At 37.4% G+C, this 25099-nt stretch overlaps 1 protein-coding gene across 8 annotated transcripts in view; it reads left to right on the plus strand.

Annotated features, from left to right (window-relative positions):
- Positions 1 to 25099, plus strand: part of CNTN4 (contactin 4) — a 657694-nt gene that overhangs the window by 259835 nt on the left and 372760 nt on the right. The window contains exon 1 of one of the 8 annotated variants that reach the window (XM_038410560.2): positions 15834 to 15962. The exons of the other annotated variants lie outside the window; for them this stretch is intronic. The gene's annotated coding sequence lies outside the window, so the exon portion shown is untranslated. Of the gene's footprint in view, positions 1 to 15833; positions 15963 to 25099 lie in introns of those variants that run through there. 8 annotated transcript variants of the gene reach the window in all.

Consider the following 25099-nt stretch of genomic DNA (forward strand, 5'->3'; position numbering starts at 1 on the left):
TTCAGGATGGAAGCTCTCACCTCAAACCACAACTCATGTATTTGAGCTGTCTTGTAAGTTTGACATTCTAGTAATATCACACGTTCCATCCTGTAGTTGTCCTCAGTCAGTTTTAAGAATGTACAGTGAATCATTACCAATTTGTTCTCTTATAGGCAGAATTTAGCTATTGCAAATTAATGGTTATTATTTCCTTATCATGCCTGTCATGATAGGTCAAAAGATGTGTCAGTTGCCCGGGCACTAGGTAACTAAAACAACAACAAAAATTCAAGCATACTTAATGAACAGCTTCCAAAGAAAGGTAAGATCTTTGTGTGTATGGGACAGAGAGAGGTAGGCTAGGAGGCATGGTTGGGGGAGGGATACGTAGGACTAAAATGAACAACACTGCTCCCAGTCCTTGATTATAGCTATGGGACCAATGCCTCTGGTGTATCTTGGAGAAACCCTTTGGCTGCTCTAAGTTATGCTGATAGACAACTTGGCCCCCAACAACCCGTGGATCGTGGAAGGCAGAAAGGTGATGAACAGCCACTTTCCCCATTCCTCAGATGCTCCAAATGTGAGCTGGGCACAGTTAAGAATTCAGCCTTCCACTCCATCTCCAGTTACTGTCCATGTTTAGCCTGTTTTGCTACCATCATCCTTAAAGCATCAACATTTGCATCAGAGATGTGATAGCTTCAAGATGTCTGTAGTACACACAAAGATCCTTTCCATCACTGGGGAATGCCACTGAATTCAGTAAGCACAAGAAGGTCAAAGTGGGGAGAAATGAAATTCTTTCCTTTGCAGTCTTTAATGATAAGTAAAAGGTCTTTCCAAACTAAGGAGGTTGCAAAGCAGCTTTGTAAGCTCTTCAAATAGCTACACTTTTTAAAATGTAATATCAGAGTATGGTTCTGCTCTAAAAAGAGATTGCAAAACGGACAATGTGGAGTTCCAGGCTTATTGCATCTCAGTAAGTTCAGTTTACAAGTAAAAAGATGTTTTTCTTTTCTCCAACTGCTGGCTCTGTATGAGATCTGAAAGTCACGCTGTGCTCTTTCTGACTTGTACATCTCCATCATCAATGAAGAATCTGCGGGACAAATTCTGCCCTTAACTACACCTGTGGAGCCCCATGGTTTTCCAGGATTTCACAGGTATAACTGACAATAGAGTTGGCTCTGCAGTTCCTCTGAAAATCAAGAGTGTAAAGAACAAGAATAGCTGAAGGGAAATGCTCCAATGAGGGAAAGGATCTAATTAAAGTTGTACAAAAAGGTGTGTAACTAGAAGTGAAAGGTGAGAAAATAATCAAGATAACATTTAAGCTAAAGAAATGTATTGAGCATGAGATATATTGGACTGTAGAATATTCTCGTAGGGAAGTAGTGGAAGGCTCTTTACTTGAACATTTTAAATGAAATTGGCTAAACACTAAAAGACATACTGTAGGGAACAATCCTGCATTGGCAGAGATGCCCCAACACACGCTAAAGGGGAGAAGGTAAACGATATACTTAGCTGGATGTTTTACTGACTAATATGTTCACTAACTCCTAGGATTTAAAAACAGCAAAAGTAGCCGCTCGCACTCAGTGTGTTTATCACAGGATTTTTTTCTCAGAACACAATATTCCAAAATTCATAGGCTTTTCAAAGTAAGAGATGCATAAGACCATCTAATTCAACCAACTCATCTCTAGGCATTTGATGTAGTCCACCTAACATGCTGTCTCCATCTCTAACTTCTATGATTCCATGATTAACAGAAGTCATTTGAATGTAAGAGTCCTGAATCAAGCTGAGGGACTGAATGACTGATATGTGACTGAGAGGTGACTGATAATGGGATAGAGGACCATGTGCCACTGGATATGTGCTTTCCAGAGGTTAAAGGATGTGGATGGGACAGAATGGTGAGGCCTGTACTCTTCGATAGATCCCATTCTCTCTGACTACGCATTGCAACATACAAGGCTGTCAAACCAGGCATATCTCCTGGGCACTATCGTCTCCCACTAACATACCCACATCTCTGGGTAATGGCTATTATCACATGTTTTTTCTTTATAAAAAGGGAGAATAATTCTATTTTCTGAGAAGTTGACTATAAAGATTATCCTAGCATCGAGGAGATAATAAGCATGGAAGGTTGAGATTTGTCTGATTCTTAGGAATAGAGGGCTGGATGTCAGACAAAACAATGTTTGGGTTTAAAGAGAAAAATTGCCTTTAACCAAACCATCATGGGACATCAATATGGAAGCATTTAATTCATTACACCCTCTTATTCTCATCAGACTGTTGAGAATACAAAGATATAGCAATCTCCCGGACCACAAAACTCATTTTTACCTCATCCCGTGGATTTAAAAAAGATGGAAGGCCCCAGCCTTTATGTGAGGGCTACTATTAACAATAAGCAGGTAAAAAGAAATGGTAACCATATTTTCATATTAACATTCTTACGACTCAGGGTATTTGTCCCTAGGAAGTACTGTTCTGCAATACTAAACATTTTGAAATAGTTACTGTGCTCAGGAGATTGTTTCCAAGAGATTTACTGAGGTTTGAACTAGTTATTTCATAGCTATATTTATATATACGCATATTAAAAAGGATGATGATAACGGCTCATTTTGCCCATATCAGTCTTATTTACTTTTAACAATCTCTGTAAAGCATTCATGTTTTTAATATTCAGATTAATTTCCATGAGCAATTCATCATTGTGAAACCACATGCACCCCAGCCATTAACTCATGCAAAAATAAACACAAACTTAACCATAAACTTTTCAAAATGGTAGAGCTTTTAACATTAGAAATGTTGAGCCAATGAAAATATGCACGAAAGGATTTTGCTTGGTTTTTTTTTTCCTTGTAGAAAAAAAGACTTAAATTTGTACCAAATTTTAAATTAAGGGTTCAGTTCATCACATATTCATGTCTATGTGACCAGTTGTGATTTAGGTGGTGGTGGCCCGGCTTTGAGCAGGAGATTGAACTAGATGACCTCCTGAAGTCTCTTCTAACCCTAATATTCTATGATTCTATGAGTTGGGTTTCCTTAATGGAGAAATTGAACAGAAGGAAAATCACTTTTGCCACACAGGCACATGCAAAACTAACATTCCAGCTACATATAAATGGGCTTTTACTGTGCCAAAATGAAAGCAAATACATTCACTGTGGAATTTTATCCACTGTTAGTGGGGTGGAACACCAGCACCATCACAGGCCCCTTTAATTATTTCCTTAATGCACTTTTGTGTGCCTCGGTGTTGGAGGCTTGCCCGTATCTAGGCTTTTATTCTTCTCCTTTCACAACTCACAAGTATAATACAATATTTGCTTACTGTAGTGGGGTGTGAGTGTGAGAGCAAGAGAAAGAATTTATGAAAATGCCATTTGCTGCACTGTTTTGATTCCCTCTCACAGGACAAACAAAATGGTGAATTGAAGACAGCTGCCACATCAAATTATCTGGCTCCCAGCCACCATTGCTCTCTTCTTTGAATCTCCCTCTCTTCCCTCCCCCCCTTTTTGCCCTATGGTTCCCTTTCATAAGAAATACTTTAAAAAACATGCCAAGAAGAATGGAGGCATTCTTAAAAACAAATTGCCAAAAATAAGGGAAATATGCCTATGAACCAGACATCCTTAAAACAAACACACTACCCATAACAGATTAAATGAGCTCAAAAGCAGTTACAGAAATTAATATAGAATTGAATAGCCTTTAAGATAGTCACAATTTAATTAATTTGAATAGGTTTCTATAGATTACACAACAGATGATGCAGTCTCACCATATGGTGTAACACTCTTTCCATTTCACTAGTATCTCTGGAGGATGTTAAACAGAAACTACTAATGTCAGAGATTTTTAAATCAGCATGGCCAGATAACTTGCATCCAAGAGTTTTAAAAGAGTTGGCTTTCTGGACCATTAATGTTGATTTTCAATAAGTCTTGGAGCACTGGAGAAGTTTCAGAAGACTGGAAGAAAGCAAATGTGCATATTTTAAAAGGTTAAATGATTATAGGCCTATTAGCCTGACATTGATCCCAGGCAAGATAATGGAACAGCTAATATGGGACTTGATAAATAAAGAACTAGAGGACAGTAATGTAATTAATGCAAATCAACATGGCTTTGTGGAAAATAGATCCTGTCAAACTAACCTGATATCTTTTTTTGATGAGATTAGAAGTTTGATTGATAAAGGTGATAGTATTGACATAATATACTTACACTTCTATAGGGTGTTTGACTTAGTATCACACAACATTTTGATTAATAAACAGAATGATATAAAATTAACATGGCACAAATTACATTGATTATAAACTGGCTAACTGATAGGTCTCAGAATGTAATTGTAAATGGGGAATCATCAAGTGGGACTGTTTCCAGTGGTGTCCTTCAGGGATTGGTTCTTGGCCCTATATTATTTAACATTTTTACCAATAAAATCATCATTGATAAATTTTGCAGATGACACAAAGATTGGGGGAGTGGTAAATAATGAAGAGGACAGGTCACTGTTTCAAATTGATCTAGATCAGTGGCTCTGAACCTTTCCAGACTACTGTACCCCTTTCAGGAGTCTGATTTGTCTTGCATACCCCAAGTTTAATGACATTTAAAACTATTTGCTCACAAAATCAGACATAAAAATACAAGTGTCAAAGCACACTATTACTGAAAAATGACTTACATTGTCATTTTTATCATAACATTATAAAATAAATCAATTGGAATATAAATATTGTACTTACATTTCAGTGTGTAATATGTAGAGCAGCATAAACAAGTCATTGTATGACATTTTAGTTTGTACTGACTTCACTTTTCACATAGCCTGATGTAAAACTAGGCAAATATCTAGATAAGTTGATGTACCCCCTAGAAGACCTCTGGGTACACCCAGGAGTATGCATACCCCAGGTTGAGAACTACTGATCTAGATCACTTAGCAAACAATATGCATTTTAATATGTCTAAATGTAAATGTGTGTATCTAGGAATAAAGAAAGTAGGTGATATTTGCAGGATAAGGGACTCTATCTTCGGAAGCACCCAAAAAACTGGGTGACTGGGCAACAAACAGCAGATGTTGATAAATGCACTGTACTTATAGATATGCCCTTATTCCTGCCTTGAGTGCAGGGAATGGACTAGATCGAGGGTTCTCAAATTGGGGTTGAGGTCCCCTCAGGGGGTCGTGAGGTTATTACATGGGGAGTCGTGAGCTGTCAGGCTCCACCCCAAACCTCGCTTTGCCTCCAGCATGTATAATGGTGTTAAATATATAAAAAAGAGTTTTTAATGTATAAGGGTGAGTCACACTCAGAGGCTTACCATGTGAAAGGGGTCACAGTACAAAAGTCTGAGAACCCCTGGACTAGATGATCTATTGAAGTCCCTTCCAGTCCTGCCCTTTTGATTCTATGATATCCGCAGTGCTACAGCGATCAACACCCCTCACAACACACCTTTCAAGATCTGTGGATCCTACACATGCCTATCACAATGTGGTAAATTATAACATAAGAGACTAAATAACATGTATAATGGGTCTATGGTAGATGACGGGCAGACAGCCAGCCAGTCAGTGTGGTGAATGAGTTACAGAATAAGGAGGTAACTGCAGAGAGGAACTGCAATGAGGAACTGCAGAGAGGAAAATGGTTCAATTTTTTTGTGCATTAAAAAGGAGAACTACCCTAGAGCCACTGGAGGGGAATTCAGCAGGCAGGATTAAGGCAGATTTACAGGATAGAATGAAGGAAGCTTGCCCAGTAGCCTCCTGCTCTGGGGGTAAATAGAGGATTTAAGTTTTCATATCTGTCAATCTGACACATTTAACAAGCATGAAATGTCACTAATAATATTTGTGAAGTGGGGTTTACTGAGTTGTTGCAAACACTGGAGCAGATTTACACAAGTAGTGAAGACTACTTCACCGCATCTGCTGGCTGGGCTTGCTTTGTTGGTCAAATCCTGTAATCCTTAGTCAATGGAAATTTAGCAAGCATAAAGACTGCTGCTTTTGGCTTTTCTGCATCTTAGCTCAGCTGAGGCTCAAACTCATGGTTTGAGCATCATTCCAGGCTGAGGCAAAAAGAAACTCTCCAAAAGAAAGGTAGGCTTGCAGGAGATGGGCTGAGTCTGTCTCTGCATAATATATATAACTGAAATAAACATAGTATTTATAAGACCCTTGTGGCAGGCAAGCAAAATTATTTTTCGAAAGCAAGAGCTAAATACATACACGGGGCAGTAATCGTTTTATCTGAAAAATAATTAGGTCTCCTTTGTCCTAGGAATGCTTGGATCCTTGAAGGCTGTACCCACAATGCATAAGATCAGCTCACCACTAGCAAATTTGGACACCTACATGGGCTAGCCGACCCTTTCAGTTTAATTCTGCCTCCTGTTGTCAGTGTACTTTGCCAATTAAAACACCAAAAGCAATTAAACTGTCTATAATTATCCCTGATACCAAGTTGGCTTTCTGGGCATTAGCCACAGCACATTTTACAATCACTTACACTTCAAATACAGCAATCAGTAATTCTCTAAAATGCATAGGCTTAACAATTAACAATTCAAGTTCTTGTTTGCTGGCAAAAGCTAGCAAAGAAATTCCATACCATAAACAATGAAACAATAGCTGGGAGCTAGCACAAATCCTAACTTTGGTATTAGTGCATTAACATCAGCCTCAGTTGAAGTGGCTTTTAGGAAAGAGAGAAAGAACTGACTGTCATAATATTATTTAAATTGAGTGTAGGTACCATTTCTGGTAATGGATAGTTTAGAATTCATAGATAAAAAGGCATGATAAATAATACAAAAGAGGCCGAATCATTCATCTTAGCATTGCCCTATAGAGACTTGCTGACTTGCATTAGCTTTCATTTGGCATACAGCCTTGTTTTGGTTTTGCAAATTATTTTTTTGTCTTTGGTTATGCAATGAAATGTAGTTGTTTCCTGATTTTTATTTATTTATTGATAAAATGAAGAAACTCTTCACCTACATCAGCTGTTCAAGGTTTGCGGATAGTCTACCTGGAAACTGTTAATTTGAAATAAAAGGATTTTTATTTTATTTTATTCTTTGACAATTGTGATTCGTTTAGGAAGTCATCAAAGATGTAAGAGAGAAAATGTTCCCCTCCACAGGCTGATTCTTTCTAGTTTAAAACTGCATAGGATGATTTTCCCCCCTATTTTATTGCCAAACTAAGTTCCATTTTGTGAGTCCTCCAGTATGATTTTCCACTTATGCAGAATATCCTTTCAATAGGTAGTTATGATGTTTTGTGGAAGCATTTGCTGAAGCTCAGTAATTAATGTCATTCTTGACCTCTCATATTTACTGTAGGCAACTCAGCAGGATCATAAAAGATCATAAATAAGCAGAGTGCTTTGTTTGAATGGTTTCCTATATATATTGTTCCTGATGAGTAATGCTACAATGACATACACAACAAAAAAATAACTGGAATCTAACAGTAAGCAAAGTTTAAATGATACTTTTTCAGCACCCTCAGCTCCACTAATCCAGACTGGAAGATCTGTCTGTTAGATGATGTACAGCAGCAGGAAGTCCTTGTGACCAAAACTTTTAGTGCCCCTCTGCTTCTTTTCCTAATCTCATTCTACCATAAAGAGACAGTTCCAGTTGTTCCTTCTGGACCTCCATTGCCCTTGTTTCCTTTACAGAATGTTTCATGACTTAAGTAGACAAATGCAGCAGTGAAATAGTGATCTTCAACTCACTATAATTAAACCCATTTGCCTTTGTGGTGTACAAGACCCCCAGCTCCCCAGTGGCCTAGCATACAGTGCACCAGACACCATGCAGATTCAATTGCTACATCCCGCAGTCAAAGTAGAATGCTGGAATGAAAGTTGGCACTTTCACAACCCTAATCCCATATTAGTAGACAGTGGTGTCACGGGGCCGCTCTCCTCCGAGATGTAATCCCTGACCTCTTTTCCCCCATTTACTAGCCAGTCAATGATTACTTCTGGATCTACTGGAAATTGTGATGGTGACTCTTCTCCTTGTTAGACTAAGACTCATTCACCCTGATTCCTATATTAGAGAAGGTGGAAGATAGCATGAGAGGTCTCCTAGTGTGAAATACTTTCTGGTAAGGGCAAGCCAGTCCCTTCTAGCTTTCCTATGTAGAAGAGAGGATATGATTTACCCTAACAAGAATAAAAGAATTAGAGCAAGATTCCTTTTTATTTTCACTCCCCCCCCCCAAAAAGCCTGGTTCCTGGAGGCAGAGAGGAGAGAGAGAGTGCATTACCATCTTTTAACTCCTTGGCAGTGCTCAAAATACAGTGGTCCAGGCCACATTAGAATCTAGATGACTGGGCCAATAGAAGTTTTAGCCTTTTGGAGACTTCCTGAATGCTCTCCCCACCTCCCCAAGAGATGCTTTGATAAGCCTGCTAGTCACACCCAGCATATGGCATCACAAGGTCCAAGAAGTGGCCAGGTCTTTTATACAAAACAGCTTTCTATCCATGTAGATTGATATGTTGTGATATTCAGTAACAATGTTTAAAACACGACAGCGGAAAACATCCTTTTTACTATCTCCAGCCATGTGTAGCCTGTGCAGAATAATCATGTGATCTTACAGTTGTTATCCCATCTTCCTTCCCGCTATATCATTAGTCCCCTCATATGTCATATAGTATATAGTTTGGGAAGAGATTATACCACCACCTTATTTTGGGAGGTGCCTAAAAAGCCTTTGGATGTTGACAGTAATTAATGACTATAGTATTGATAGACTAGTTTAAGTTTATTTATATTTTATTGTTAAGTCAATAATTTTACAGGAAAACATTGCAAAATACAGTGTTTGGGCATGTTGAGCTGTCCAGTTTTAATTGTATGAACATAAAAATTGATTACCCTGGAGCATTATAAACTATTTTTTATGAATTGGAAATATTTTCTGTGCATAAATGCTAATTCTTGTAAACAAGTGTCTATCTTGCTTTTAATATTTTAAAGTCTTTTAATTGTAGGCATAACTGGTTATCGTCTGTGATAATTATGGCCTTTCTCAGAGTCATCAAGTGTGAGAATTAATTAAAATGGTGGCATTTTCTTTAATTTATTTGGAATGCAATCTTCTGCAGAGGTATAGAACTGAAGGAGGGGGGGAAGATATTTTGCTCAAAAAAAATAGGAAACAAGCTGATGCAGAGAAGGTGTATTCACTGGGGAATATAAATCAAATATAAGATATGATGAGCTATTGATCTCCATCTGCATCCCCCATAATACCCTTCCCACAAAGCTATGAAATATTGCAAAGTAGTGAAGACATCAAGAACCAGGAAAGTAAATGAAACATCTTCTTGGACTGATTTTAATTCTTCTGAAGTAGCGATGGCATGATTTGAGTTTTGTGATGGAGAACATCAGCATTCTACAATTTTGTTGAAAGTCTTGGCAATGCAACATCAGAAGCTAGAGTTACATGACAGCATTGGTGACAATGGTTTGCAAAGCAGCCTACTCCATTATGCGTACTGCATTGTCAGCTTTGATGAAGGATGCCACATTTGCAGTTCAGGCCCCCCTGAAATTTTGTATTCTTTGGCCATTGATGAGGGGAGCCAAATAAAATTCCAATCATCAACTTGAAGAGAAGAAAGGTGACCTTTCTGAATTATACTGATACAATAAAAACAAATAAGGGTCAGGTGTGAGTGGAGGAGATCCCAAGCCAAACTCATCTTAAACAAAGCAGTTGGCAAGTCCCATGTTCTTTAGCTGCATTAAAAGTGGCAAAAGTGATCAGAAACAGCAGACAAATTTTCAGGGAGATCATCGACAGCATATTTGACAGCAAAAGGGGGAAGGCAGTTTACCTCTCTTCTTCTTTATTTAATACTGATATTATGGTAACACACACACAGACCATAGTCAGGATTGAGATCCCATTGTTCCAGGAGCTGTTCAAACACAGAGGTAAACATGCCCAACCAGTTATAAATAAATGTTTGCTGCCTCTCTAGGCACATCTGCTGAAGTGTAATCTGACTACCCTGATATTTATTTGGCCATCATCACTGTAGTGCGTGAGCACTTGTAAGAGAGAAGGCACCTGGAAATAACTTTTCCAGTTTTCTTTTAAAATGGGAGGCTTTCATCCTCGACTGCATTCAACTGGGTCTATGAAATGCCCCCAGCATCACTTAAGATATACTTTGAGTACATGTTGGTGGTTATAATTTTTGCTAGAGGTGCTTGTAGTATCTGTGTGCCTGTTATTATTTCATTAGCTTCTTTGGCACTCCCAGACATCCAGGAAGATATTCTGTTTTATCTGATATACCTGACATCCACATGGGACTTCAGGAGATGGAAGGGGGTGAATGCTATGTCTTCTGGCAATTTACTTATGAGAGCATCTTTCCAAAAATCAAAATCTGCCTGGAGAGGGATTTTTTTTCAATTCTTCCCAGGAGAGATGGATCAAGTAATGTTAACAGCACATAGTCTTCACTTTCAGACATGCCTGCTTTTTCCCTTGCCCAACTGCTGTTGCTAGTTCAGCAGGTGGAATCGATGTGCCTGTTTCTCCAATTTCTTTTGTCTTGTCCAACATTCTAAAAAAATGATGTGTTTTAAGATATATACCTGCCACATGGGATCTAGGGAGATGGATATGGAGGATGTTGAAGATATAGCCTCCAGCATTTTGTTCACAAGAACATCCTTCAAAGCACTTTTATTTCTGTATGGCGTTGAAGTATGGTAACCCTCTAGTATTTGAGATATAGACTGAGCATTGTTGACAATATCTGTTAACATCCTGAAATGGGGTTTCCTTCCACCTTTGTGGCTACATACAAGTGTTTTTCTTTAGTTTAAAAGTCACTTTGCATCTTTTTTAGTAGCAAAACTAGCAATATGAAGCATCGGTTCTATGGAATGAATGTTTAAGGAATAGATGAGTTTATGTCTCTGGTCAGATAATTTTAGAGCTCTTCACTCAATCAAAAGATTGAAGCCTAGTAATTACTGAGATTTTTGTTTCAAAATATGGGCTTCTACATACAGAATTGGCCATATTCACTCTGGGTGAATGTAAGTGCTGGCCAATGAAATTGCCTCCACTTAACATCAGGGAAAAATTGGGCGAAATAATCTACTATTTTAAAATGAACATATGAACTTGAACTATGAACTTCAGTGGACCTCTACCAATTTGCCCTTGCATCTTTGGGAACAGACATATCGGTGTAAATTTGCAACAAAACAACTTCATCCTTCTACTTATTTTCAGCAGTAGAATCTCAGAACCATTGTAGCTAGACCAGTTATAAGCATTCCAAGAAGATTCTGGAAGAATGGTTTACAGTGTATTCATTTTGTATGTGGCTCTTTTCAGCAGTTAGAGGTAACACTTGTTGCCAAACACGGGGTTACCACCAGCACCCAACTGACCTTTCTTTTATCAAGAATATCTGGAGGAAGGAATTCTGCCCAGTACATTCTTCAGAGCTGGCAGCTCTGAGTTGGCAATTGGAGGAGCAGTGCTATGATAGTTGCCTGCCTTCTCTGGTTGGAGGGTTTGATGCGGCATAATACATTTAAAATCCTACTTCTTATGCCTACAACACAGGGATAGATAGATGTCTTGCAGCTCCCCTGGTTTGAGAGTATTAGCTGAGAGTTTTCTTTTTCTCTTTTTCTTTTTTTTGTTTTGTTATTTCTGCAGGAGCATGTCCCTTCTTTTTCTTTTAATCCATTTTGTTCCACCTGGCACACCTTGGGCCTCTCTGTTCCATTAGGTTCCCTAATTGTCAATAAGAAGCTCAAAGACACTGAATATACATAGGATTCAAAGATAATTCAAATGCTTCCTTGCATGTAGAACCTGCTGCAAAGCCCACTGAGGTCAGGAGAAGGACTCCTATTGACTTTAGTGGACTTTGCATTAGTGCCAGACTTTGAATATACACTTCCACTCAGTAAGGCAATCTATTGGATTTGAACACTGCTCTGTTGACAATAAGGGTAGAGCAGTTGGTCTGAGGTGAGTGGCATATGCTATTACATTAGGAATCAACCATGAGGAGAAATTTAATGTAGAATCTTGTTTCTGAATTACATAGACTGGGAGTAAAAACAATAATGATGTGCATCTATATGTGGCGCCTTTTGTCCAAGCATATCAAACTGCTTTATAAATATCAATTAAGCATCAGAACACCTCTGTGGAGTAGGTAGTTATCATTGGTGTAACCATTTTACATATAAGACAGAGAGATTAATGGCCTTATATTCCACAAACCTTTATTTTACCAAAATTAGACACATTACAGGATGCTTAATATTTTTCTTATGCAATTGCCATAGTTGCCTTTGAAAATTGCATATTTATGTGTATTAATGGCAAGTCATGCATCTGTCTGTCCATTTGTACATGCAGATACCTGATGTGTGCAGGCTTCTGATGTGCAGTACTGTGCCTGACTTTTGGAATATCAGACTTGAAGTGATTTGCAAGGCCACGTAATAAGTCAATGGAAGAGGATCAGGAACGGGAGTCCTGGTTCTGGTTTTTAGTTGTCTACTCATTAGACAACATTCTAGACAACTGACTGATTTATACAATAAGAAAAAGAGATCACTATCCAAGGTTCAAGGTGTGCCGGTGATAGGGTTGCCAACCCTCCCAGGAATTAAAGATTAATCTTTAATTAAAGATTATGTCATGCGATGACCCCTCCAGGAATATGACCAACCAAAATTGGCAACCCTAGCCCATGACAAATTACAAGAACAATAATAAAATTGAATAGCTGCTTTATTCTTGGCAGCCAGCAGAGCTCAACCCCTATCAAAAACACAGAACTCTTTTCCTTATGGAAATCGAACCTCACTTTCTGCAGCGTGCTGCACAAATAGACATATTTGAAGATCAACAGACTTGGGCTTTTTCAGAGCAGGGGCCTAAGCTTAACTCGGAGTTGAATGTTCATCCCTGAGAAGGCTTTACCACCCCCACTACCCGCTTTATTAAACAGATTGAATACCTCCGCTGATCACAAGTGTAGCACTACATCTCAAATAGGGAAGAGTCAGGTAGGAAGGTCCCAATCCATGTAAGTCCTTGTACTAAGCTACTTGGGAAAGATCCATTTTTTTGTTCTTTATTTATACAGCATCTGGCAAAGTGGCATCCTGGTCTCTTATTGGAGCTCCTAAGCATTACCACAATATCAACCATATCACTTTCTAACTTCCTACAAAGCAAAGAATGTAAAACATTACCAATTCAGCTAGCTCTTTTTATTATTTTTATTTATTTCAACCCATCTCCTTTAACAATACCTATATACTTCTTGTTTGACAGCTTTTGATTGGAGGTCTGTCTGGTTTTTTTTCAACCTTTTCATAAATAAATTATAAAGATTCTAGATTTTATATTTATCATTTATTTTCTCATCAATGTTGGTATTCTATTTTCAATAAAGAAATAATTATTACATCACACAATTGAAGGCTTTGTATGATTCTGCTCTATTATTCTAATAATTTTCCTGCCAGGGGATTGCACTAGCGATTGATGGAGTTTAAGAAAATTGTGGTTACTAATTATCACTTATATTTTGAAACAAGTGCAAATCACTGGGCACTACAGTGTATCCAACCCAAACAATAATCAAAAATGAATCTAAATAACTACCCAGCAAATAAGAATTGAATAGAACTTAAAATCAATAAAACCATTTATTTTCAACTTTATTACTGAATAAATACTTCAGTATATATTAATTTGCTTCTCTTTTTATTTGCTCCTGTGGTCTGCTTACTAATATCACTGAGATGCACAATTGCTATTTAATTAACCTTTTTTATGGTCTGCATCTCGCATACTCTCTGTGAAACACATAGGCTGAAGTTCCCATAATGCCAAGAACAAAAATAAGGGACTTCTAAGCATCAATCATTTAGCAAGTAAATTCCCATCAAGCCCAATATCTGAAATTTTGGGCCAGACCCTCTGTCTCTGTAAATCAGAATTCAGTTCATTTCACTGAATTCTGAGGAGCTATGCTAGTTTACATGTACTGAGAATATGGCCAAAACAATTTTCACCAAAGGTGTGGATTCAGATTATTGCATGTAAATTGGACCAGTGTCATTTTCATTGTTTCACATTGAGCGAATGAAGAATTATTCACTACTTGACATGCAAGTGAAGGCTATTTCATAAAGCTGAGTTGTGTATTCTACTCTTCATATTAATAGGAGTACGTATACTCCCATACAACACAGTGATATTTTTAGCCTGTCTGGGAACTGGGGGTCATTTGCCTGTCACTGCAGAAAACCTTGGTCAAAATCCTGACTTGGGTCACAAGTGAATGTTTTACTTTATCTTGGCTCATCGAAGACTCTTTCCGAGGCCAAATCACTGATCCCACAAAACACTAAGAGCCTTCAGTTGAAGTTGGTAGGACTCAGAGTCTCAAGAGATTGTGCCGTTGGATAGCAGCATGACAATGAATAAGGTGTCCTGGGAGTTCTGTGAAGAAGTTTTCATGTGGTGGGCTCAGTTCTTGGCTGGTGTAAATTGCTGTGTGCTGACCAATGTTTTCTGTTTACTTGTGCTCCCCGTCTGAATCCATCTCTTGTCTTCTGTCTTATTCGTAGATTGTAAATTCTTTGAGGCAGAGGACCATCTCTTTGTTCTTGTGTTTCTTCCACAATGAGGTCCTGGTCCATGATCAGGTCTCTGAGGCACTGAGGTAGTACAAATAATTTATAATAGAGTGTCTGCTATCACTCTGCCTAGTCCTAGCTGTTTTTCTAAACAAATAGAAAAGGGTTATTTTTTTTAAAACTAGTGTTTAGTAACCAAAACCACTCTCATGACAGCATACCTTACATATTGGTGTGTGATGATGGAGAAAACACTTTCCAAGAGATGAATTTTACACCAACTTTGAGCACAGTCTTTAAATGGCTAGAATGGCTCACTTTCACGAAATGTGCCAACTGGATATGCTACCCCTTTCCTACACAGCCTTCTTATGATCTAGTAGATTTGAAACTTAAATAAAACATGCCCCCCAAAATAAAACCACAGTATATAAACAAGAAAAATACAAGTACAATAATGCTCTCGCATTTTAAAGAAAACTAGGTCTGCTTCTGATTCTTGCTGCAGGACTGTTATCTTCAGTGAAAAGGCTCTTCCCCACTAGGGTCAGAATTCACCAAATCTCTGTTCCCCAAAGATTAAACCTGAAAAGGATATAAATATTATACAGAGAAGGGGTGAAAATGATATTGCAGTGTGTATGGCACCATATATTAGTTAAATAGGGCTGCAGAGAAGACCTGACATAGACTTGTTGGATTATAACAGCATAGTTTACTGTATATGTAAAGCATCCAGTTTAATTATAGGGATTTGTGTAATCATTTTCATGTGGTCATAGCAGACATAAAGCCCTCATTGAAACTGGTGAACAAGTATATATATATTTATCTATTTTTTTAAAGGTTTGACACACTTGATCAGTGAATAAAATTGATTCCCTAATCAGAATCTGTGTTAGGATATCCAGTTAAAGATGTGTGCAGCTCTCTCTCAGTATGCATCTTTGATTCATGTGCTAATTGTGTAGGTCCTTTGGGGGAATACAGCAGCGAAGCAGTGTACTTCCTGATTAATGCTGGGGAAGAGACATGCAGTGCTCAGTGGATAGCAGTTAAGCATCTCTAGTCCCAGCTGAGAATATGGTTCCATTATCTCCCAGCTGCATAGACAATCTATAAGGGCCTGTTCTGCCTGGCTGATCAGCGTAGTGAAAGGAGTGACTTGCTGAGAGCTGAAATCTTTGTTTGATTTGCTGTAAAATGTAAAGAGAAACTGGGACATTTTACTTTACAGTTCTGTAAGTACCAATTTTTCCTCCATAGCTGCATGTGAATGTGACTTTGCCCAATGCATTTGATTTTCTATTCCACTGCTCTTTGTTGAATCTAACCGGTGAGACGGTATAATCTGTTTAGAGCTTGCAGTTTTCTTTGGTTCCTTTATACAGGCATGTAATTGATTCACTTAGGCAAATTAATTATCTTTTTTTCCAAAATGCTTTTTATGAACATTAAAAATCTTGTTACATAGGTGGTATTGTGTTGTTTCAAAGACTCATGTGAGACCTCTTAAAGCAGGCATTTGAGTCTTTTACAGGTTTTCTTTGCATATCAATGATAAAAGTATGATCAAAGATTATTTAGCTAAACAGATGCTTGTATTCTATATTATAATGTAGAAAATAATTGTTGACAAAATAGTTCATTCAAGCTACCAGCTTTCAGTCTTCTCCATAAACACAGTATGGGGAAAGAGGGGAAGTGAAGTGTTCAGTGAGTTGCAAAGTGCTTTAAAACTTTCTTTTTAAAATGTATATGCATATGTATAATGGAATGTCTGTGGTATTGATTAATTTCACTTAAATGTTGGGGATTGAGTTAAAATATAAGACAAGCATGTGCTATATACAGTAAGAATCTCATTTTGTTTGCAAGGCATATTGTGAACACAGATCTGACTAACTGAAATTTGGAGTACGTGTTTTATTTACTTTTAGGAAAAGATGCAATATATCAACATGCTTTATATAGCCCTGATTACTGTAATATCTGAGCATCCATCATGTTAATATTTGTCATTTACAAAGGTGCATTAATCTAGTACTGTACTTGCAGAACAAATAAGTTTTTGCAGTGACTTGCAAATTATAAGTGACAGTAGTGGCATTAAAATTAATATCAGTATTAATATTATTTTTTCTGGCTTTCATGGGCTTTGTCTTCCAATTCTATACGTTTATATAACATGTGGCTTTACATACAGTGCCCTTGGACTTCTTGTGCTATAGGGCAAGCCCTGGAACAGATTAAAGTAATTCAAAATTGTTCTGATTTGAATAGAATAGTAGAATAGTCAGACAAGTTGAATGAAATCCTGTGATGCAGAAGGTACATAAGGCGTGCGAATATTTTTTTCCTGTATAGGCAGTATGTCTCAAAACTGAGAAAACCATAAGCTGTGAAGTATGAAAGTGTCTTGCTGGTAAGGATAGAGTATGTTCTCATTAGACTTGGTTGAGGGGAACAGCACAAGAAAGAGTAGAGTCACAATATATGGCTACCTGCGGTAGTACAGATATTCTCAGATCCTAGGGATCCAGGGAGAAAATAAGGAAAAAATAACATTTAGTAAGAGGAGATGCTAGAGAATGAATACAGTATTTCCATGTGCCTTCCATATGCTGGGATTTTAGTGTGGAGGTTTCTGCTTCCATGGAAAAGGGTAAGTCTGAATTAAGCATTGCAGAAAACATATTTAAGGTTAATTGTTCTCAGCAACTGCCTCCTAAGCATTTTTTCCTCATAATTGAAAGAAGAATTTGTCCTCATTTCAAAATAGAAGGCATCTCCACTGAGCCCCGCTTTAAAAAACGCTACATGGGTATTATGATAGTTTGTTTCTTTACTAATGGTGTTGTTTCAGCATTTCTGTAATGATTCTGAGCACATGCAGCATGAAATGTGATATTGCTCTGATATGCGTTAGCTAAACCAATGTACTTAGTTATCAGTCAGCCTTTTGCAAATATGTATGTTTTCATAAAAATGAGAGCTATCATTTTCATTCATCTCAGGTTTTTATACTGGGAGATTTGTTGGCTCAAACTTGACTTCCTAGCCAAACTTCGCTAGCACATTTAAAATTTACTGTTTTGCGACTATACACCATGATTTCTCCAAAGATTTTTTTAAAAAAATAAATTTGTAGCTGTTGTTTAGTTTTCAGTTTAGTTTAAACTTAGAACTAAGAGATTTTTAGGAGAGTGTGAGCTATGTGGGAATGTTCACTATTATTATTTAGCCTCAAGACACAGATATTTTGAATATTAATGAGCAGTGTTTGCCATTACTGATTTTTGTAATGTTCCTTATCATTTTGGGAGATTTGAAAATTTAAGCATCTGACTACAATTGTGATGGAGTAGTCAGAAGCAGCTTGCAAAATATCCCCAAAAGGAGCTGAAATACACCCATGGAAAGCAAAAGTTGAATTACGGTACATTGTGCAGTATGTGGCATATGAGGCAACTAACAATACATATTGCTAGCACACCTTGCAGGCAGGTGTGAATTTGAAACAAAGGATTTTGATTTTGGTCCAAATTTCCTTAAAAATATATACCAGGGAGAAGAGGGAATTAAAAGAAAACTGCAATGCCAGCAACGGTGCAGAACAACAACACAGCAATTATTATTATCCATACTGAGTAATCAAGTGGGAAGTGGTTTTATTGGTCTTGTAAATAATAATGCTTAAGCTTACAGCCCTTGGGTCAGCAAGATACTTTTAAACATGTGGATGATTTTTAAGCACATGGGTTGAAGTCAATGAGACGCCTTGTGTGCTTAATGTTAAGTTCATGCCTAAGCACTTTGTTGAATCAGGGCCTTATATAGCACTTTCCATATGCAATTCTCAAAGTCCTTCACAAACGGATGAAATAAGCCTCACAAGGCACCTGTGCCATGGCTCAGCATTATTATCCCTCTTCTACAGAAGTCAAAACTGAGGCACAGACTCACTTGGCAGAGACTTGCTCAGGGTCACAATACAGCAAGTCTGTGATGCAACCAGAAGTGTAAACCTTTGCATCCAGTTTCTAGTCTCCTGTTCTAACTACTGGTCACTTCTGATGAACAAAAACAAAACAAAACCACTTGTTGTAAGATTAGGAACAGTGCTTGTTACTTTGATCACCTATATTGTTAGTGTCTCTCCACAGTATTAATTAATTAATTTCCATATAAGACAAAAGAAACTTAAAAAAAAACTGTACTGATTATTGCAATTTAAAGATCTGGCATAAAATTGCCAGAACAATAATAGCATTCATCTTTTTCAGAGATACAGAACTTGCTGAATGCCAAATGAGTTATTACCCATTTGTTTCTCAGAAGTGGAGTTGTACATGGGGACTTTTATTTCTCTAATTTTAAGCTATTGACATGACAAAATTAGGTCAATGCAAATTATTTGCTAAAAATGTGAATGTAACACATGATTTGTTGCATATTACAATCTCTAATCCTGTAGAAGTTTTAACTCTGAAGCAACTCAGATGGGCTAATATTACTTCCTTCCGACACCCATTACAGCCACCCTGGAAAATAATAACCCTGGAAAATACTTATGATGCATTGATTATGGATTTATAGTATGTACTTTCAAACCTGTGGTTCTTATAGGACCCTACTTTAAACATATAGTTACTGACCTCCAATTGTTGCTTCATCACATGAAGATATTTTAAAATGAGCATTTGTTAAGTAACTACAAGAGGATCAGTTTACTGTGATTTAGTTTTCCACAGGCTAATTTGTTGAAAGAAAGAAAGAAAGAAAGAAAGAAAGCTAGCTAGTGGAGAGTGTACATTTGTTCATGTACTTTACACATAAATGGAGACCATAAGAAATAATTTAACGAGTGCTTCTTTAAATTATTTAATGAGCACTTATTTAATGGACACTGATTCTCACTAACATTCAATGCTTGTATGTTTCATAGTTCATAGATACTAAGGTCAGAAGGACCCATTCTGATCATCCAGTCTAACCTCCTGCACAATGCAGGCCACAGAATCTCACCCACCCACTCCTATGAAAAACCTCACCTATGTCTGAGCTATTGAAGTCCTCAAATCATGGTTTAAAGACTTCAAGGAGCAGACAATCCTCCCTCAAGTGACCCGTGCCCCATGCTACAGAGGAAGGTGAAAACCTCCAGGGCCTCTTCCAATCTGCCCTGGAGGAAAATTCCTTCCCGATCCCAAATATCCCAACCCCAAATATCTGCTAAACCCTGAGCATATGGGCAAGAGTCACCAGCCAGATACTACAGAAAATTCTTTCCTGGGTAACTCAGATCCCACCCATCTAATATCCCATCTCAGGGGATTAGGCCTATTTGCCATGAATATTTAAAGATCAATTAATGATGTGGAGAATATATGTAATATAAAACAGGACAATGCAGTATTTTCTGGATGCTATGCATACAATTGTATGTAAATGTGCACAAACTTCTTGAGAGAGATTGGCATTATTTCAGGTTTGCTGTGCTGTACTTTAGGAATTCTAATTTCACCCCTGATTAAACTTATATAGTGTAACATATTGAAGCAGGAAATAGTTAATTTTTTATGAGATCAATGTAGTTTGTGAAAATCATTTGCTTTTGGTTTCCCAAGTATCAGTATGTTTGCTGGACAGCACAGAGCCAATTAAGTGAAAGCAGCAATGCAAGATTATCTATACAATTTTTGTCATTGTATTCTTCCTCTCCATCCAGGCAATGAATTTCCATATTAAAATATAATATATTCTTATCCACAAAGTCTCTCTCTTATGCAGAATAGAATGGTGACAGGCAGGATTTCTTTACACTGTTAATTCCTTAGCTGCAGTCTTATATATTTTCTTCAATGGCATCATGCATTTGGGTTTAAACCAATGAATGAGAAGATTTTGAAAGTGCAGTTCAATATTGGTTAGTTAATAGTTCCAATGGTGTACCAGACAGTTTTATTGTATTGTATGAGAAAGCTATAAATCATAGATAAGACATGGCTGTATTTACACAAGGACCCTTCTGTTAGAGTCCTTTTTTTCTATAATTAAAAAGTACATATTCTCAAGGAATGAATAAAGTAGTAGTTTTGTTTATAAAATAAAATAGACTAGCTTGTTTTTCAGCAAGGGAAATCCAGTGATTTAATGTGAAGAGGAAAGCATCAGAAGAACTGCAAAGAAATAAAATATATCTTATGGCAAGATATAGAATGCAGTGCTGTAGATTTTAGAGGCGATGGCAGCATTTACAGAAGCTGACTATCCCAGGCAGTTGGCAGAAGGACTAAAGAAGACAGAGTTAAGACTTGCCAGAAGGAAACCCTATATCGGTGGGTAGATTCAAGTGCCCTGCAAAGGAAATGTAAATAAGGCAGTAGAATCTGAGAGTTCTGTTGTCAAATGAAATGCACAGAAACAGCTTCAAGCTGAGGAGGGAAGATATGGTGTATGTGGAAAAATATCAAATATAAGACCACTCGGACAAATTGGTAAGTTACTGTGTAAATGATTATAAAATTTGAATAGCACATAGTGAGATGTTAAAAAATGTTGTTGCCACTAGCTGCTTTTTGATGCCTAAATGTGTTAATAAAATTACTGTGATATGCTTTTAAAAAGAATTTAAAAAAAATAAAAACTACTATTCTGTAGGAAGTAGTTAGAGTGATACTATAAGTGCTCTAGGATTCTGCTTTAGAAACACGGAATTTCCCTGCAAGGTTGTGTGAATGTGGTTGCCAGATAGGCGTTACTAAATAACAGTTTTCAATGTTGCAATGCTGTAGCCATGTCAGTTCCAGTATATTAGGGAGACAAGGTAGGGTAATATCTTTTATTGGACCAGCTTCTGTACATTTCCCAGACATGAGGAAGAGCTCTGTGTAAGCTCGAAAGCTTGTCTCTCTCACCAACAGAAGTTGGTCCAATAATAAGTATTACCTCATCTACCTTGTCTCACTAAATAATAGGAAATTTGTATATATAAAGTACACTTGGAGCATTTTATTGTGAATGAGTGATTCAAACTGAAGTGTGTGTGTAGGTGTAATTATACCACAAATATGGAAAATGTGTTTAGTTAGCAAAAAGACAATTTCTAAACCATTTGTCTAAACCTTCTCTGAGTCTGAGAATCAAAACCATATCTGGATGCTATAGACATGTAGTAAAATGTTGTTTGCCTTCTGGACATATTATTATGAGCAAGGTCAGTCATTAGGCACAGTAATTTGGAAGTGGTTTTCTTGTTCTGCTTCTTTGGATTTTTGTATGTTCAGGCACCTTTTAGAATAAAAGAGCTGCTTGCACAGAAAGAATTTCATGACACTAAAAGAAATCCTTGGGGCGGCTCTCAGAACAGAGTAAATATTGTGATCGAATATGGTTTCAAGGGAGCGTAAGTGATGTATCGTGCAAAAGCAGATTCTGTAATTCGAAGTGTTCTGTTTGTCGTCTTCAACTATTGATATGTGTATGGAGTGGGAAGATGCAATGGCTAAGAGATACTCCGGGGTCCCACACAGTCCCTTCCCTGGCAGTACCCATTTTTGGAAAACCACTTTACTACTGTTGTTAACCTCTCTTAGATTATTGTGTTTCTTATTGAAACTATGTAGAATACAGTACACTTAAAAATTGCATATGCTAGATAACTCTATAACTACACTTATATGAGAGAAAATGCTATGTCACCATTTTACAGTAAATGTAGCCAAACTATTGAGGATAATATTTAATAAAATGTCCTATTTTGAAGGTTAATGCTTCCCTGCAAATTAGAAAACCTGTGTAAAAATACAAATGAAGTATTTTTTTATCTTGGGAAGTTACTCTATAGATGGAGTAATATGTTAAATGTGTAATAAAAGTGGTGTACAAATCTAGATTTTTCACCAAGTAGATTGACTTCAACGTATCTCACAATATCTTCTTTATATGCTTCATAAGATGAAATTGGTATCCTATCTGAAGGACTAGATAAACATAAGAACATAAGAATGGCCATACTGGGTCAGACCAAAGGTCCATCCAGCCCAGTATCCTGTCTACTGACAGTGGCCAATGCCAGGTGTCCAGAGGGAGTGAACCTAACAGGTAATGATCAAGTATCTCTCTCCTGCCATCCGTCTCCACCCACTGACAAACAGAGGCTAGGGACAACATTCTTTATCCATCCTGGCTAATAACTATTAATGGACTTAACCTCCATGAATTTATCCAGTTCTCTTTTAAACCCCGTTATAGTCCTAGCTTTCACAACCTCCTCAGGCAAGGAGTTCCACAGGTTGACTGTGCATGAGTGAAGAAGAACTTCCTTTTATTTGTTTTAAACCTGCTACCCATTAATTTCATTTGGTGGCTCCTAGTTCTTACATTATGGGAACAAGTAACTAACTTTTCCTTATTCACTTTCTCCACACCACTCATGATTTTATATACTTCTATCATATCTCCCCTTAGTCTCCTCTTTTCCAAGCTGAAAAGTCCTAGCCTCTTTCATCTCTCCTCATATGGGACCAGTTCCAAACCCCTAATCATTTAGTTGCCCTTTTCTGGACTTTTTCCAATGCCAGTATATCTTTTTTGAGATGAGGGGACCACATCTGTATGCAGTATTCAAGATGTGGGCGTACCATGGATTTATATAAGGTCAATATGATATTCTCCATCTTATTCTCTATCCCTTTTTTAATGATTCCTAACATCCCATTTGCTTTTTTTGACTACCGCTGCACACTGTGTGGACATCTTCAGAGAACTATCCCTGATGACTCCAAGATCTTTCTCCTGATTAGTTGTAGTTAAATTAGCCCTCTTCATATTGTATGTATAATTGGGGTTATTTTTTCCAATGTGCATTACATTACTTTACTTTACTTTGTATCCACAAAGACTACAGACAGTTCCCTGAATTCTTTTTTCAAGTAAAACTAAGCAGCTATGGATAATGAAGAACTAGTAGATTATCCCACAACTGTCAGGGAGGATTCACCCCACAGAGTGAAGAAATGACGTTAAAGATTAGGATAGTTGCTAAATTGAGCAGAATAAGCAGCATTGCACTGCACTAATTATAGAAATACTGCAACAATTTTAATCTGTGAAAGATGTATAGTTTTAGAAAGAAAAGCAACATAGAATAAAACCAGGTAACTTGTCTCATAATCATATATTGGGCTACACTAAATTTTTCTTATGTGAGGTTGAAAATTATGAACCTAAATGTGGGAATTAGCAAATACTGGTGTAATGTGTTGGCATAATAAATTTAGGAGAATATATTTGTACATTCATTAAAGTCAAGTGCATTTTCTGATGACCAAACAAAACCTCCTTCTCCTTCAACATGATTGTAAAGTCTGGGCTAGCTGGGTTTGTGGCTGATTTACTAAATTTTCAAGATAGTTTTACAAAGCTGAGTTTTATTATAGATGGGCCTAAACTGTAAAGTTCAGCGCTGGGTCCATGCTTCCCCAAGGTTCAAAGGTTTTTGGATCCAGGATTTCAGCTGAGACATCTAGACAGTTTATGCATTTTGGATTTGTTGCAAAAATGAACTAGGTGGGAAATTTGAGGAAAAGAGTTTGTGAAAACTCAAGGTTTAATCAAATGTTAGACCTAAGTCCCATTTTCAAAAGTGACTTCAGCACTTAGAAGCCTTATTCCCATGCACTTTCAATGACATATAAACTACTACCTGCCTAATGGCCAGATTTTTAAAGGTAGTTAGGTGCAAAAAGATGCAGATAGGCATTAGTGGGCTTTCCAAAATCATTTAGGTGCCTAACTCCCATTGATTTCAATTTGTGTAATGTACCTGTTTGCTTTTGAAAACCACACTAGATGTTCAAGTACATCTTTAGGTATCTAAATATCTTTACTAATCTGACAGTAAGACTTTTGAAAATGGGACTTGGGAGCCTACATCACTTAGGTACTTTTAGAAGTGTTACCCAGAATCTTTTATTTTATATTTATTGGCCTGACAGAGAGAAGTGTTAAAGTGTTTCAGTGAGTCTTATGAGTCAATTTCTTTCATTTATGATGTCCCTTGTTCTACTCCTAGGCTGAAGATTAGGTCCACTGTGTCTCTAGCTAAACTTGTGGAGATTGTTGGCATGAACTTTGTTTCTGCGCAGAAAAAGAGTTCAAAGGCTACAGTATTATTGGTATTGCCTTTGTGATTGTTGCATTTGCCAATCACAGCGGCTCTGAGGTTCCCAGCACCACACTGGGCAGGAAATGCATTAGTTTCTCCAGTAATTCTCTAGTTCCTTCTCGTGGGGGTCTGCTAACCACTAGTGGGAGTTGTGCTTGCAGGGAGGTGGCAAGGTAGGGATGCTGTAAGTAACAATCTGTGGTCTTG

The sequence above is a fragment of the Dermochelys coriacea genome, chromosome 7 (genome assembly GCF_009764565.3).
Source record: "Dermochelys coriacea isolate rDerCor1 chromosome 7, rDerCor1.pri.v4, whole genome shotgun sequence".
Lineage (NCBI taxonomy): Eukaryota > Metazoa > Chordata > Testudines > Dermochelyidae > Dermochelys > Dermochelys coriacea.